The sequence below is a fragment of the Chaetura pelagica genome, unplaced genomic scaffold (assembly GCF_000747805.2).
Source record: "Chaetura pelagica isolate M959 unplaced genomic scaffold, ChaPel_1.0 scaffold338, whole genome shotgun sequence".
NCBI classification, from domain to species: domain Eukaryota; kingdom Metazoa; phylum Chordata; class Aves; order Apodiformes; family Apodidae; genus Chaetura; species Chaetura pelagica.
Window position 1 is genome coordinate 1,254,790 of NW_009954114.1, and position 12,569 is coordinate 1,267,358.

The window sequence follows — 12,569 nt, forward strand, 5'->3', positions numbered from 1 at the left end:
CCTACACGTAAACGAAGTGGGCAAAGTCCCTAAGCAGAGAAGGTGCCCATGAGGTAAATTACTTCCGAGCAGAACACTTGCAAGAGGGAGATCCCACAGTCTGTGGTGGTGGTTGGAGTATTGGCCTCTTCTCTCTGCTTGCAGGCTCATGCTGGGATCACTCCCATGTGCCACAATGCAAAGAGCAAGATATCACATGGACACCTGGAACAGAGTCTTTGCTAAAGAAAATAATTAGAGGAATCTTGGCACAGGGCAATGCCTGCATAGGAAATAAAATCTCTCAATACAGCATCAGGTTCCCGACCAGAGGTGTAAGTAGTCTCCATTGCAAGGGTATATGGTATCTACAGCAGCATCATCAGCTGAACCAAGAGAGACAACCCAAACATTTGTTCTGTTCAATTCTTATAACCTAGCTGGCCACAGCCCTGTGTGACCAGCTCAACAAATACATAATTGATCTTCACTACATGACTGTCTTCTGTGACAATTTATTCAGGAACAGATCTATTGAGTGTCTATAAATGTCTTAGCTATGTAAAATGTGACCTCTTCTGAATTGGGAACATCTAGAAGAGTCTTTGGGACACTCCTTTCAGGGTGTTAATCAACATCTTTAGTGCTGGACACAGCACTAAAATTGTCCTGGAGAGTTTCTGGGACAGCCAAATACCTAAGTTTTAGTCAATTACCAGGTTGAAGCTTTAACTTCAGGTTATCCATAATGTCAGATTAGTCCATTGTCTCATCCTTGTAGGAGGAGATCCTGGAGCACCCAAGGAAGTAATGCCTTAAGTACACTGTGTTTGCGTAGCCCTGACACCCAGCTAAACTACAATTATTACTAAAAAGCAAACTTTATTTTCATACATAGAAGCCACATCCCACAGCTCTTGTCACAGCAGCATTCTGGATAGTACTAAGCTGGTGGCCTGGAGGAAGTTTTTGCACCATAAGGCAGAGTCTTGCTTCTCCACGTGTCTATTTTACTACAACTTGGTCACTCAGAAGCATCACCACGCAGCAGTGAACATGACATGCTGTTCTGGGTCTCCTTTTCATTTGAATAATAATCCAAAAGGTGTGTTCTTTTTTTTACTGATCAGCATATAATTTTGTTCAAACTGGGTCAGACCATCATGCAAATATGTGAGGATCAGCCCGTCACTGTGGAAAGAAAGCCTGGGCAACAGAAATAGACTTAGAGATAACTTCATATTCCTTGAGGCTTTCATACAGGCAAGGAAAAAGAAAAAAGAAGCAGCATTTGTAGTTTTGGGTCCTAGTTTGCATAGTTTCTGAGCACCCTGATCTCCATTCAATATCACTAATGTTCTATAAATTAGGCCTGAAATCACACTATTCCTGCTCTGATGGGAATGACAGATGCCTACTTGGATGACAGCTGAAATGTTCTCTCCATGCTGGCAGGGCAGGGCCCTGGGCTTTTCATCCTGAATACGTTCTTTGCCGAAGCAGGACATTTGGGTTTGGTTGCATCTTTCATGAACACTTTTTCAATAAATTAATCAGAAGCTTCAGGCTGTATAAGGCTTTTAAAAACAGATCAGTTCTTTTGCAATTCCCTTTTGAGAACTTCAGAACTGGATTTCTTCCCATTCAATTTTTCATATTTCCATTTTGCAAAACTGAATATTCCTGAGACAATGCAAAGACAGAGACTGTACTCTCCTTGATCACAATTTGCCTTGTAGCCACTGTCAGTGGGGTCCAATGACTGCTGCATGTAACACCCCTGATTTAAAGAGCTATATCAAGGAGTCACAGCCACCATAATCATATATGTCTGAACCATGATTCCTCCTGCTTGTTAAAAGGCTCCAAACATCATCTTGTCTGAAATTGCCCCTCTAAGCTTAGACAAGGTAAATAATCAGCAGAGATTATGCAGTGTCTTCTGACATACTCTCAGCACCTGGGGAGCTGCATACCTTTCTCAAGTCCTCTTTGGGTCAGTTTGGCTGCCCCCATGGCTACAATGAGTTGCATGCAGTGCTTTGAAGCTTCTTGCTATTGTTTGGGAAGCCTGCTCAGAGTTAGTAATGTTCTTATATTCAGAAAGGAAGAGCATTGAGACCACCAATAAGCTCATGCTATGGACAACATCAGTAGACTGAATAAGGGATAAGGAGGGTTCAGCCAGAGCCTGGAACTGCATCTAGGAATATCCTCCCTGCTATGCTGAAATAGGTGGAAAAGGTATATGGAGTTTGTTTCAAGAGCTTTCTTTGTTAGCCAGCATGACAGTACCCTTCTGTGAGGAGAGACCCAAAAGAGATAACAGAAGTCCTTACAACCCAACAAAAACAGCCTGCATACCATATACTGCATCATTTCAAAGGATTCTCCATAAAACAGGTGCACAAAAGGCAGGTTATTTGTGGTCCTTTGTGTCTTTTGCAAAATCAAGGCAAAGGAGACACAAGGGCACAGTCATAGCTCACATAACTTTTTACAACAAATACACAAATGTACCATTCCTAACTATATGCTTTCAATCTCTCTTGCCTGACTTCTGGTTATTTATATATGTATAGATTGTGTCATGTGCACCATTAGAGGTCTCACAAGCACTTTACAGTTCTACTGCTGAGATACCTGACATGGACACAAAAGAGAGGTCAATATTTCTTCAGTGCCATCTTGATTCACACAGGTGTCTAGGCAGAGTCCATAGAATAAGACATAGCATTTAAAAGTTTGAGTATCCCTGTAATATTAATGAAAGTAAAAAAGACCTTGAAGTGATATACAAAACAACTGAGGTACTGGAAAACTGTTTGGACTGAGAACAATAGTGTAAAGGAGAATTGAAAACTGAGAGTACAGTTTCTTAACAATGTCTAGACTGCTGGTGCTCAGACTGCCTTGGAAACTTTGATATTAGACTGTTTCAGGTTTGCTTTCTCTTTTTATTAACAAAAAAAAAAAAAAAAAGGCATTTTTTTTCTTCTTCTAACTAGCACAAGACCTCAGTAGTCTTTAGTAGGAGATCCCTCAAGACTCCAAGTCAATAAAAGCTGAAAGGGATAATCGTGGCAAAAGCTTTTCTTTTGGAATCCCTTGGCCAGAGACAAACTTTGCATTCAAGGATATCAAGAATATATACTATAAGTAAAAGCATGGGTATGCAGTCGAGAAAGAGAAATGGAGAGTCTAATGGATGTGGGTCTGACAGTAGATCTGTGTTTTTTCAGTCTGGCAGCCCATGGAAAGCTTCTAAGAGATCAACAGAGGGTAACTAAGAAATAAAAGGCTTTTGTGAATAGCCTGGAATATGGTATACAGAGGTCTACACTTCCACAGAAAAAAGTCATAGGAGTTCAAAACGGAAAGAAGTTGAAAGCCACAGGAGTGCAGAGACACATGAAAGAGAAAGAGAGATAGAATGCAGGAAAATGTAACTTATATAAGGCTGTTAATATCTAGAAGTCTTAAAGAGAAACTTGTGTGGATAAACACTTTCTGCAAGATGGCTTTCAATTTGAGAGCTCATAGGCTGAGAAAAAAAAAAAAAATGGGGTAACGACTCATCGATTCATTTGAAATCTGTTGTTTATTGGCATTTTACATCAAGGCTTAATACAAAATAACTTGCAATATAGACAGTCAAGGGGCCTTATTCTGCAAATAAGGGTTTGCACTCAGAGGTGAACAAAATTTGGAATTCATCTTGAGGGAAATACAGGCATGCCAGCATTTGTTTGTGCTGCATGCTGACAAAATGTTTTAATTAAGAACATTGCTTTTACAAAAAAACAAATATTTATTTTGACATTGTCACCTGGAATAAAATATTTTGACTGAAGATCAGTTGAACAGCTTCACTGCTGATTACTGATATGATCTCACATGCTTTGTTTAGAATTAGTTTAATTGACTTGTAGGATTTTCATGATAACACCTCAACATACAAGCATTATATCTCAGGGTAGCAATGCCCATGTTCTTTCACAGCTTGGATCACTTTACCATCCGTTATGATGCACCAGAGTCAGATGATTTCTACCTTGAAATGTAGAACATACTCAGAAGGAAATTCATTTTGTCTTGTGCTAGAAGGAAACCATCCTTTGGAGACCTCTAGATCATCAGGGATGATAACATCTCAAACTGCCATCTCATGGACCAATGCACAAAGTGGGAATGCAGTATAACAACTTGCTAAACAGAGCAAGATGAATCTTCTGAGACAGGTCAGCAGAATAAAACACTTTTACCTGGGCTGACCCAACACAGACTAAAATAATCCTATCGGAGCCTAGACAGGGAACCAGTTTGTTTTCTAAAACAGAATTTAAAAAATAAAAACAACAAAACCCAAAAAGAAACAAAAGACAAACAAGCAAACCACAAACAAACCAAATAAGATAAAACAAAAAAGTCACCATAATATTTTGACATTGTAGAAACATTGCTTTTCATCTAAAATAATTCCAAATTTTTTTACCTGCAAATTCTAACAGAAAGAAAAAACTTCAATCTTGATTCACAAATACTCTTTTCTTTTTATGCAGGCAATAATTTTGTTTGAGAGACAATGAACTCACATTATGTCTTTAAAAGTTCTCAGCAGAGAACTAATGCCTTTGACCATGGCATTAGTTAAATACTTTTTTTCACAGACACAGGAGGAAATGACATTTCTTTCTGGAAGAAGGCACATGGTGACAGCAGTAGCTGATGGTCAAGACAAGCAAGAGTGAACCTCAGCACCACTGATGTGTGTGGGCTGAGAGTCTGGCCTCAAAGGCAACAGGACAGTGTTTGCAAGGACTCACATCTTGGTGACTAAGGAGCTAGGCAAAAAAGGCATAATGAAGTGAAACATATTTGTGTGTGTGGCCCTGAGTAAGGGCCAAAGTCAAAGGCACCTGAGCTACTGGATTTTTCAATTGGGTTCAAAACTGCCTCTGGTGGTTTCTGCTATGTCCAGGGAAGCATAATTTTGCAGATATTAACTGTAAACAAGCAGGACAGCATCAAAAACTCCTATGCAATTCCTGTCATCAGTTTCTCCTTTTAAAAAAAAACAACCTGGCCAGGCCCCTCAGGTCAGGAGGACAACAGTATAGGTGTTTGTAATAAAGGACTTCTGGGCTCAAAACACTTTTGTTCAATCAAAAAGATTGGTATAGTGATCAAAGAAATTACTCTAGCAAAAGCCACATAGTTTGTAGAGATTAAGTGAGTGATCCAGGCCTAGCAGGAGAACCATCTTTACAGCTCACTGCTGTAAATCCCACTGCTTTCAGCAGAAATTAGAGGTGTACTTAGCAGTCAAGACTTTCTACTCTTAATAGGACAATCTTGCACCAATGCTTTCTGACTGAGACTGAAAATACGTTTGTACAAAGAAGCTATGAATGACTCATGGGCAATAACCACATTTGTAAAATCAAGATAACAGACAAGCTAAAACATGAAGAGAGGAGCAGTTCTCAGAATAAATGTGGGTTTTTTTCTACAAATTGTCCATCTGCTTCTGATTTATGGACAGACAGGTATGGAACATAAAGAAAAAATACAGTGATTTCGGACAGATGGGAAGAATGAATTCCTCATAGTGTGATCATTAATCACATCATTATTTTGCTTCTTTCTACTCCTTTCTGCTTATCTTTACTCTACTGGTTAAATGTAATTTAAATATTTAAAAACATCCACCCAGACTGAGATTCATGCTTCAGTTAATTATAATATGTTATTTTTAGCAGTCATAGTTTTCACTCTGGGCATATCTTACCTGTATATACCTGGGTAGCCAGAACAGCCCTAGAGCATTAGAGGAGATACTGTACCATAAAGGAAGTACATCTGTGTAAAAAAGGCTCTGGCATGTCTGTTTGAAATTCAATTATTTTTCTTCTGTGTGGGAAAAAACTAAACAGCTCCATTTGTTGAGAAATAATGCCACAAGACATCTACATTAATAGCAAACTTCATATTAAGCTTTTTTTTTTTTTTTCTTTTCTTTCTTTTTTTCCCCTATCATGCACATTTTCATGTTAGCTTATGCAGGTTCTCTGAACAAACACAGCCCATTAAAAAAGGTCCCAATTCCAATCAATACTTCACTTGGATATTTGCAAAAGGACCTGAGGGGCTGATAAACCAAGCACTGAAGATGCCAATGCATCTGTCACTTCAGAAATATTCCAGTTAAGTTTTCCAAATGGCACTGGCTATGAATGGGACTTGGGATCCCTTGAAATCTTGAGCTTCATGCACACTGACTAAGCAGAGACTTTTTTCATCACATCAAAGAGAATACAGGAGAAGTGAAGGGGGGAATCAAGATCTAAATCAAAATTTCTGGGACTGTAATTAATTGCATCAATAGTGCTTAATAAAGGAGTTAATAAATAATGGTTAATAAAGGAGATTGATAATAAAAGTTATTCTGAAAGGGTGCTGCAATGGGTGGACTCATCAGTTCATGTTCTTGAAGTTCTTCTTGCTATTTTCCAAAAAAATGCCATACAGGGAGAGCTGAAAGAATCATTAAATGGAATGAATAATGTTGTGACTGGCCTTTTTTGTCTGCGTGTGATGCACAGGAACAGCTTTATCACAAGGAATTATAATAAAATCCTATGGCTGGTGGTATCCAGGCTGTCCAATATGAATCCTACTTACCATCAAAATATTAATGACTTTTACTGATGTTCTGCATTTTGAATGTGTTTTAAAACTGTGTCCTCTCAGAATGGGAAGAGACTTAGGGTAACTTCCTAATTTATATAGCAGAGACTATTCATCTGTGGTGTCAAAGGTAATTGTTGGGTTAATGAGATTTCATATCAGACATTTATCCAGCTAAACAAATAGACCAGATTCAGCTTATAAGAATGGCCTAGAGATTAATTTGTAATGTGCAAATAAAGGAATGGAATTTGGCAAAGTGTTTCTTGCTGTAGCATGCAGGGAAACTGCACAATCAGAAAAAAACAGAAGCTTTTCTATCACATGGTGTCAGTCCTAGAACTGAAGCCCTAGTGAGACCATACCTGGAATACTGTGTGGAATACAGGCTTCCCAGTACAAGAGAGATAGGGAACTGCTGGAGAGAGTCCAGTGGAGGGCAAAAAAAGATGACTGGGTGACTGGAGCATCTCTTTTATGAGGAAAGGCTGAGAGAGCTGGGACTCTTCAGCCTGAAGAAGAGAAGGCTGAGGGGAGACTTTATTAATATCTATAAATATCTAAAAGGTGGGTGTAAGCAAGATGGAGCCAGAATCTTTGCAGTAGTGGTTGGTGACAAGGGGGAATGTGCACAAGCTGGAACACAGGAGGTTCCATCTGAACATGAGGAAAAACTACTTTACGGTGAAGGTGAAAAGGCACTGGAACAAGCTGCCCAGGGAGGTTGTGAAACCCACTTCTCTGGAGATATTCAACACCCAGCTGGATGAAGTCCTGTGTAATGTCCTCTAGGCAATCCTGATTTAACAGGGGTGTTGGACTAGATGATTTCTAAAGGTCTCTTCCAACACCAACAATTCTGTGATTCTGTGAAGCCAGGCTGGATCCTGCAAGTATATCAAAAGAGCCTTCACCAATTCAAGCTAAGGGAGTACATGGAGTAATAGATGTTAATAGTTGATTTTCATATTTGATGTGGATCAGGACAGGGGAGAAGATGCTTTGCTGGAAGATTTTTCATGTGCAGAGAGCAAGGAAACATGGGCTGGAAAGCCCAGCCTGTGCTCCTGCCTGGTGTGGGAAGGGAAGCAGTTAGTGAATGCAGAAGCATTTGCCCTTCACCCACCACAGCCTGACTTACTCTAACATTACTCTGTTCTCCCTTTCCATCCCACTCCACATTGTTCATCCTCATCATTTCTCCTCACCCTTGCCACACCAATTTCTATTCAGGCTCCTCACTCCAATCTGAGCTATCAGTGATCAGTCATGTCAACTGCTCAGCCCTCTGCTCCTTGTGTTCCAGGCTCTTTGTCCAGTCAGTCCCAGCTCTCTCTCCCAGTTTGGATCCTTGAACAAGACATCCCCATTTCACCTCCAGTGTGCTAGAGATCTGCTCCTTTCCCTCCATTTCTAATCCATATCATTGAGATCCTGTTTTCACTTGTTCTCCATCATTTGCATCCCAATAATTGTCCTCTCTCTTCGTCCACTCTCCATATCACAGTCCAGGGCTGCTGGAAGCTGCTACCCTGGGGGCTGCTAAGGCACAGGAGCACAGGAAGGACATTTTCACTGGTCCCCTGACACCCTGTGTCCTCAAGCAGCAGGATTCTAAAGCATTCCAGAAAGGAAAAGGAACCAGGGCTACACTTAACAAGCAAAGTTTATTATAGGAAGTATCAGATATCCCTATTAAAATAAAAATATGAAACAATAATAAATTATACATCCCATCTTCATTACTGAAAATTTCCCCCCTTTCTGGAATGCTTTATAATCCTGCTGCTTAGGTAAAAGAGGTTCAAGTAAATAACAACCTTTTGCAAAATTTTCTGGACATAAGCTGACATTCTAAGATTTCCTCACTGGACCTTTGGGAGAGAGCTACTAGTGCATTAGGCAGTCTTTTTTGAGAAAAACAGCCAAAGTAGATTGGGAAAATCCACCAGAGATTCTCTGAAAGTACCAGAGGTTTTCCCGAAGGGATTCAGAAGTGGATTTAGAGGCTAAAGGGAAGAATGTGCTATACTGAGCCATAAAAACACTGGGAGAAATGAAGGGACACTCAGTGTATCTGAACCCTCAATAAATTTTAATCTATTGCTGACACAAGAGATATCAGGAAGGAAGCTGGGAAAAGGATCAAGGGGATAGTATTAAATAAAAGGTGCTTGCCCTTGGCATGACAGAAAGATTCTCCCTTTCTCAGAAACTCTTTTACCAGCTCTCTTACATTGCTCCCTCTCTGTTTTCCAGAAAAGAAAAAAGAAGAAAAAAAAAGAAAAAAAAAAAAAAAGGTTGATTTGCATAATCTCTTCTCAGGGGTTGCAATGGATTCTCTATCTCCCTTCTTGTTCTTAAGGGATCATTATTTTATTTCTTCTTTATAGAGCTTTCTTCCTTAAAGGGACCTTCCTCAAGCCTAGCAATGCTATAAACCCAGAAAAATGAGAGCCAAGGCAACATGTTAAAGACATCACTATATGCTCTATTATGGAAACCTACTTTTAGGGGATGCATAGAAACTTACCTCTGCCTAGGGAGATGCTACAGAAAAAAATCCTGTGACCTCAGCTGAGATCTCAGATTAGACTAAGGATAGAATTAATACAGCTATCTATCATTCCTGTGTAGAGATCCTTGGCCAAACAGAGTTGCCAGAACAATTCCAGTTTCTACTTGTGGGACCCATCATGGCCCCACTGCCCCTGCCAGTGGAAGGTGTAACTTCCATTTGATAGTCATTTATTCCAATACAATACAAGGATTATTCCTATTCCTCCATTATGGGAAAAGCTGTGGTTGTGTGGGAGCACATCTTTCTTTGGGGAACAAACCTGTAATTCCCCCTGAGTCTGCATGTGAACCTTCCTGGTTCCTCGTGCTACACCAGGGGACATTTGCATAAACATAACGAGGGATGCAACTGTCAGTGTGAGACAGAAACTGGGTGTTGTTTTTTCTCAGTTCACCGAAGGCCATATCCTTTGGCAAGGGGAAATCTCTTGATGCTTTTCCTCAAGAGCTCAGAATGCCAAACAATAGAAAATCAACAAGGTAACTTTCCCCAGGTGACAGGTGAAGTTACATTCCTTAAGCTAGTTTTTCCTTTCCAAACTCATACATAAAATGTGCGCGCACACTCTGAAGTAAACAGGACACGCAGTGTGGCTGAGCTAGCAACACTGAGGGAGCATTCAGACAGGAAACTTAGTGTTGCATGAACTGATGCTTTCTGCGTTTGTTTTGAAAACTGCTTATATTCAGTCCTTTTGCCCTTTTTCTGGCAGGATTAACAATCTGCGCACAGAAAGGATCCAGAACCGAAACGGGAGATGTCAAAGATCTGCAGTGAGACAGAACAGAGCATGCGGAGGTCAGCAACGCGTCCTGGGCTTTGATTACTGCCCAGGAATTTCCTAACCCGTGATTACAAGTCAGAGCTTGGCATTCTGAGTCAGGGTACACCTGATGGTCTCCCAGGAAGTCCACATTCTCCTCACCACTGAGGTTCAGTAATTCCCCACTAGGAAGAGTGAATCCCACCCCAAAGAATAAACAGCAGAAGCTGCTGGGAGAAACTGAAACTGAGGCAACATGGGTGAGAAGACCCGCAAAGTGCATCAGATGAGTAGTCTGACTTTAAAGTCTTGCAACTTTAATCCTGGTGGTCCACCCTGTCTCACACTTCTCTGCTGTGATTCTACTACTGGATCCTTCTTAAAAGTTCACTGAAAATTAATAATAAGACAACTATTGACTTTGTGGTCTTTGGACTTTGTTCTGTAGCTCCAGGAATTAGCATCCTAGTTTATTCAGAAGTATCTATAAAAGGTAGTGAAAATAGTCTATCAGTTTCATACCTATTAACTTCACATAACACACTTGATTCATTTGTGTGTATCTGGAGAAAGCTGCCAGTAATGAAGCTGCCACCCTTTCACTTGGATCAGAGTACTATGGATTTACTGGGAAACTGGCTGGGGGCTGCATGGAGACTTGTGCCTTGTTACTGTTTATTAACTTTGTGAGCAAATATGTTCCTGAAACCAGGAAAATAATGCTAGCATGTTTTCCTTTTTATCCCATGCCATCCTTGAATTCAACCCTCACCTCTCACCATTTTTTGTGGAGGAAATGTAACACTCCTACTGTGCTGCTGCTCATTGCAGAGGTGACAAAATCCCCTGTATCAGCAATTAAACAGGAGCCATGAAAACAAGCTTAGAGATTTCTCCTCCATTCTTTCAGGCAAGAGAAAGTTCATGCCCACAGTTTTGCTGAAGAGAAGCTCAGCAAATTCATTAAGGCTCCAGAAGCAGGTAATCAATCCCTTCAGGTCAAAGATGAGAGCAATGGTATCAAGGCTTAAACAGCAACCCTTTGGCAGTTCATCTGGTATTGGCTTTGGATTATGGCTACTCAGCTCTGAAGCTGAAGGCCAGTTTTTGTGTGTTTGCTCCAAACTCCACATAATTTTTGGCTGTGGTTGGGGATTTTTTTTATTATTTTTTTTTTCCTTACAGGGAAAAGCTTCATAAAAGGCAAAGAGGCAAAATATTATTCCATCTGGAAGCAAATGGACATCCCACTACAAAGACACCAAACCTCTGACATGCATGTGATACACTAAAATGTCTACAAAAAAGACAGCACACATTGAGGGCAGAAATGCTGTGAAAGGTAAAGAACAGTGCCAAGCAGTTTATGTTGTTTTCTGTATCTGAAAGCCTGTGTCCATCTTATTCCCAGGAAGCACAACGTGGTTACACTTGAAAACCTGAAGAATGGGTAAACTGTGAATGAAACTTCATTGTCTTTTAGCTTCCAGTTTACTGGCTTGCAATATTCTGGTTGCTGGTGAAAGGAAGGACAGAATAAATTACAGATTTCAACAGGAACAAGTATGTAGTGTCAGAGAGAACAATTTATTTCCAAATAGCATGGGGCTTCCAGATAGTGCCAAACCAAATGAGGGACCCACACACACCTTCAGAAAGCCAGAACTTGATGAAAGCACTGCAGGAGGGAAGCAGTTCCTGTGAAAACCTGTGCTGAGAGTGATGGACAGGACCAGAGGGCTGAGGGTGAAGAGCTCATGGCAGCTGCCTGTTATGGCAGTCTTTCCATGTTGCAGTGTGGAGTGGGCACTGAGCTCTGATGCAGCCCTGACCTTCGTGGCCAGTTCTGGCAGGGCTGGGTGGGTCCCTGGGATGTGCCTCCACTTTTCCATCAAGGATCCTGCCTCCTGGCATCCATGCAGCTCTGTCCCAGCAATAGCTATCAGGCCTTAGAGAGCAACTGAGTGGTTTTCCACAGAAAGTCTTATCCTTTGTGCAGGGCAGCAAGAGAAACAACCTACATCAAGAAGAAAGTGCAGCTGAAATAAATACTATTTTCCAAATGAACTGAACTTGCTGGCCCCAGCTCTCTGGCGGAGAGAACTGCCCAGTCATGGTAAAGACTTCCATTTTGTTTTATTTTTCACTTTTTAACCAAGTTGGCAGCAATAGAATTAGTTTTTGTAGGAAATATTTCCTTAAAAAATCTCAGTTTACCCACAGGCTCTGCAGATGTAGTGGTAGTGTATGAGTAAATAGGAGGGAGTAAAAAGGTTAAGTTAATCAACAATCAGATGTTCTAAGCAAAACTGAGGCCATCAAAACCAGAAAATCTAACTCTAGACTCCACAAGTGCTCCCACAATCACAGCAGAGTGAACAAGCAAAACAGTCAGGGCTTAATTTTACCATCACATCTGCTAATCTGACACTGAGATGCTTTCTTTGCTGTTATTACTGAATTACAGAACAGTAGGATAGCACAGACTCAGAAGTGAAGACCAGGTATCTTTCATATGACTTGAGATCTCTCTTCTTTTTTTTTTTTTTTTTTTTT

At 40.5% G+C, this 12,569-nt stretch overlaps 1 protein-coding gene across 1 annotated transcript in view; it reads left to right on the forward strand.

Moving 5' to 3' along the window:
- Positions 1-12,569, forward strand: part of CHORDC1 (cysteine and histidine-rich domain (CHORD) containing 1) — a 59,540-nt gene that overhangs the window by 855 nt on the left and 46,116 nt on the right. The gene's annotated exons all lie outside the window — the stretch shown is intronic.